This window comes from Bos taurus, unplaced genomic scaffold (genome assembly GCF_002263795.3).
Source record: "Bos taurus isolate L1 Dominette 01449 registration number 42190680 breed Hereford unplaced genomic scaffold, ARS-UCD2.0 Leftover_ScbfJmS_466, whole genome shotgun sequence".
In the NCBI taxonomy this organism is placed as follows: domain Eukaryota; kingdom Metazoa; phylum Chordata; class Mammalia; order Artiodactyla; family Bovidae; genus Bos; species Bos taurus.
Genome location: NW_020191772.1, coordinates 1 through 5144, shown reverse-complemented (window position 1 = coordinate 5144; position 5144 = coordinate 1). Strand labels below are relative to the sequence as shown.

The window sequence follows — 5144 nt, the reverse complement described above, 5'->3', positions numbered from 1 at the left end:
AGGAGTCGAACCACGACGCGACTTTCATTTTGTATGGTATTGGGGAGTTTCTAATTTCAATCTTTTCATATAGCTGGCTAGCTTTCCCAGCACCAACTTATTGAAAGGACTATCTTTTTCTCCTATGTATATTCTTGCCTTCTTGGTCAAACATAAGGTGTCCATAGGTATATGGGTTTATCTGGGCTTCTATCTTGTTCCTTTGGTCTATATTTCCAGCTTTGTACCAGTACCATACTGGCTTGATGACTGTAGATTTGCAACACTACACATTTTTAAATTAATCTTAGTTATTTACATTTTGAATCACTTTCTCAAGGTCCAGACAATCCACCAACAATTAATCAAGTCCTGATTTGTAGTGTTGTCCAATAATTGTCCCTCATAAGCTTGAAAGAACACACAACTTGCTGTGCCAGCAGACTGTAAATCCCAAAAGAATGAGGAAAAGAGGAACAGGAAGAAGAGACAAAGAAGATAGAGGAACAGAAGAAGAGGAGGGCGAGGAGTGGGAAGAGGAGACAACTTAAGATGCCAAAGCAAAAATCTAATACAGGAAAGACGTAGGCTAATTGTGCTGCAAACTATAAGATTATCACAACTGTAATGAGAAAAGTACTGCTTCTTTAAGTGGCATAGGGGCCAAGGCATTAAATTCATAGATTTAAAAGTAACCACACTGACAAGGTATGCTCATGGGCTGAGCAGTTCATCTGATCCTCATTGTGCTTTCTGTGCGCTGACACAGTTCTAAGTGCTTTATATATATGTATAAATGTAAGGCTCCCAACTAACCTATAAAATGAGTACTATTATTATTCCCACTTTTAAAGTGAAGAAAATGAGACCTTAAAATGAGACACAGAGACCTTAAGCGAATTACCCAAGATCATACAGTTGTTAAGCAGCAGAACCATGGAGTGAACTCAGGAAGGCTGACTGTAGGATCTGTGATCTCAGAAACATGACTGTGGTCATTTCTAGTAGAGAAGGTATGGGGTATAAATTAATTAGGAAACGTGCGTCTTTTGCAGGGTTGGTATTGTTCTTTTTCTTATCTTCATGTTTCTTGACAATAAAGAGATCAATCTATAATCATCCACTTCATAGAGCAAAGGTTTATGAACTTTCTGAATGTGTTGATTATGTTCTCCTAAAATCAAACAAAATTTTATTTTTTGTTTTCTTTTTTCCTGTTTTTCTTCAAGACAAAATTGGGGAGGGAATCATGTCAATAATATTAGGCCAGAGCCCTGTTCAAGAGTACAAAGTCAACCCTCCTAAAAATAAAATCACTTCTTCTTAGTGTTGGAAGCACAACAACAGTAAAATTCTTTACGCATTTGTTACCTATAAGGTGATGGAAATTAATGGAGTCAACTTCCCTCTAATATGAGAACATGTTTAATAATAGACCTGCTTTTCATATAGTCACTCTCATGAAATACATTTTTTTGCCAAAGAATTAATATATTCCTTAGCCCTTTTAACCATTTTCAAAAAAAATGTCTTTAAAAGATCATATGTACTTTCAGTTAAAAGAAAACAGATGTGATAGTAGAGAATTACATAGAAAGTTGAGACTCTGAACTTCAGCATAGTATGGCTAGAAAACTGTGAATGAATTATCAAAATCTCTAATACATCTTTCAGATCCAATGTCTTCAACCCCATTTGGAGACATTGCCTCTTTGATGACTGTTCTCCCTGCAGTTACTCTGCCCTGCCTCAGCACTCGCCATCTCTCACTGGTACAGTGTACCCCAGATACTCAAGGCTCACTCATCTCTTCACTCAAGTCTTTGCCCTAAAAGCCACTTTGGAAGAGCTTTTCTACACAGTTGTCTCTAACATTCCCCCTGCATCACTATTATTTGCCTTGTATGTGCACGTGTGTGTGTGTGTGTGTGTGTGTTTGTGCAAAATGCCTACAGGAGGTCTGATGGAAAAAGGACTTTGGGCAGCATCCTCATGTCCCTAGCACATAAGAGACTGCCCAGCATGTGTTAATAATGAGGAAACATTTGTGATTACATTAATTTCTATGAGTACATGGAGCTGAATAGATTCTTGCCTACTGGTTTTACAAATAAGGAACCTGAGACTGAGAGAATTCAGTTCTTTTCAGGGTCTTCAAGGTAGACAAAGATAGAAACAAATCAGAAGCCAATGAAGGAATTCTTTGATGGATCCAGTGCAAAAGACATATTTCAGACAAAGCTGAACTCAATGATGGAAAAGTCTAATTCTGATAATCCAAAGGGAAGGAAAAGGAACACTCAGAAGAATAGTTGTAGCTGACAGAAGAGAGGAAATACACTATTTGCAAAAAAAAAAAAAAGAAGAAAGAAAGAAAGAAAAATACATAATGATCTATGAATATGCTTTATTGGAGAAGCAAAGGAATAGACCCACTAATTGCTCATGGGGTAGGGATCACAACGTGGATACAGACAGGCACATGGCACAGAGAGTACAAGCGATGATCCTGCTGCTCTTCTTCCAACAACGTGGTGTCAGCTTCAGGCAGCAAGCCTTTCCTCTGTCTGCTGTCGATTGAGGAGGGAGATTAAGGAAGATGCAGTCTGTCACCATGGCTGAAGGGAGGAAATGGAAAAGCCTGGATCTTGTTTCTTGGTCCAGATGAAATCCAGTGCTGTTACTTCCACTTGGGTGGACACTTCTGCTCACATGGTGGACATGGTGGCCCAGGAGGGCATTTCTTCTGTCTCAGTGGAGGTGGGCATGGATGAGGTGGGCAAGGCTCATGGCACTTGGGTGGGCACACTTTTGGAGGTGGATGGCAGGGCTCCTTGCACTGATGGTGATGCTGATGCTGATGCTGATGCTGATGTGGATGCGGATGCTGGTGGTGAGACATGCTTCCTGGGTCTCAAGGAATCTGAAATACAAACAGACAACTTTCTTAATAACGATGAGTCTCATTGGTAGAACATTTAGCTGCCAACAACCCTCCCGTCACTAAGGACTCTTGTGGATTCCTAATGCAAACTTTATGTTTTTTTAGAGCTACTTCACCCTTCTCTTTTAGTAACTCTTACCCTCAGATCTTCAGTCTTTTCTGATTAGCCTTTGCTTCTACCACTTTCTAAAACAAAATTACCTACAAGGCGTTGTACGAATACAAACATACTCTGAAGAATAAGCTGGATAATAAACTTGTAGCCAATCCCCAAACAAATCTCTACTTATTTCTCCCATCAGGTCTTGGTTGCTAGCCAAGCTGACCTGACTGTGGGCTTCTGAGGAGAAATGCAAAGGCTCAAACTAGGCACTCAATGGGATTGGATGCTGAGAAGGGGGCATTTGGAACTAATGTGTGCTGTGCTGTAGCACAGTATCTCATCCCCCCTACTCTCTCTCAGGTTAAGACTGTGCCTCTGACTCCATTTTCTCCTCACTTTTAAGATTGCATACATGACCAAATACCAAAAATTTACCCCTAAATCCTCATTATCTTCTTTTTCTTGTACAGAGCTCTAATTGCTTCAGTTAAAGCCACTTCTACTCCCAGATTAATCGCAACACCCAAGTTCCAAAAGATCTAAGAGTTGTGCTCACCAGAGGCTCCAAAGATCCCTATGACCGTCAGGACAATGACAGCACTGTGATGGAGACTCCTTTTATAAGGACCAGGCAGCCCCACCCAGGGGGAACATCCCAGGACTGGCATGATGCACTTTTTTCCCAACCAAATTCCACGTGCTTGCAATCTCAAAAATCAATGCCCCAGTCATACTGATATCACACAGTTCCCTTGTCCATGGACTTGCTCACCCTTCAGTGAGGAATTACAGAGTGATTCATTTGAGACTTTGTCTCATACTTCCTCTACCTGTGTCATGTGCCATAGGAAATATGAGGAATGCTTGAGAATGGTGCTATTCTTCCATAGTTAGAGATGTTGCTTCCCCCTCTTGCCAGTTCCCCAAGCATTGGTACTAAAACTTACTACCCCATTCCATTTCATCTGTCAGCACCCGGCTTTTTGTCCATTGATGACAGAGACCAGAGTTTCCTAACTGCACGTATTTTAACTCCTACCTCCAGCTTTTCTAAACTCACCTTGTACCCTATACTGCTTCTTGACATTTAAGTGACTTAAACCTGGCCAAAAAATCTACCTTGATTTTTTAGTGCAAGCAGTCTCATGTCAGATGTGCTTTCATATGGCTCCATACACGGACTTGAACAGGACAACGTGATCCCTCAGTTTCTTAGGCCATAAATCACAATCTCTGACCCCTTCCTGAAGCTCTACTTTTGCAGATTTATGCACTGATCTGAACTCTGCAGACCCATGATCTGAGTCATTTGTGGTCTACTAGAAACCCAAATTCCTCTCCTCTCATTATCTTCAAAATGAACTCAGTGTCTGGGCTATATGCATTTAGAAGCTTTCCCACTAATACTCCCTAAATATCTTGCACTTCTTTCCCCTACAACAGTTAATTCAATTGACTCGATCAGGTTATTTACTTTAAATGACACTTAGTGTGTTTCCAGACATTCTTAGTACACTCAGGGGATGAACCTCCATGAATCATTGATTCAGCCATTCAATCCATGTGGATTTTTCCTTAAATAAAAAAAATAGGGGTGAAATGGAACCCATTCATAATTTATTAGTGTAATTTGTTGACCGACAGTAACACTTCAGCTCATAATATTTACTATGCCTTTCAGGGGAAAACTTGAGTACCTTGGCTATCAGTTCAGTTCAGTTCAGTCCAGTCATTCAGTCATGTCTGACTCTTTGCGACCCCATGAAACTGCAGTACCCCAGACTTTCCTGTCCATCACCACCTCCCAGAACTTGCTCAGACTCATGTCCATCGAGTCGGTGATGACATCCAAACGTCTCATCTTATATCATTCCCTTTTCTCCTGCTTCAATCTTTCCCGAAATCAAGATATATTTCAATAAGTCACTTCTTCGCATTAAGTGGCCAAATTATTGGCGCTTCAGCCTCAGCATCAGTCCTGCCTTGTGAGAAACCTGTATGCAGTTCAGGAAGCAACAGTTAGAACTGCACATGGAACAACAGACTGGTTCCAAATAGGAAAAAGAGTACGTCAAGGCTGTATATTGTCACCCTGCTTATTTAACTTCTATGCAGAGG

At 40.7% G+C, this 5144-nt stretch overlaps 1 long non-coding RNA gene across 1 annotated transcript; it reads right to left on the bottom strand.

Moving 5' to 3' along the window:
• Positions 1-2366: 2366 nt before the first annotated feature.
• On the bottom strand, positions 2367-4907 carry LOC112445709 (uncharacterized). Its single transcript, XR_003033761.2, has 2 exons — positions 3583-4907; positions 2367-2902 (listed from the first exon to the last, which is right to left on the bottom strand). It is a non-coding gene; the product is annotated as an uncharacterized lncRNA (long non-coding RNA).
• Positions 4908-5144: the final 237 nt, after the last annotated feature.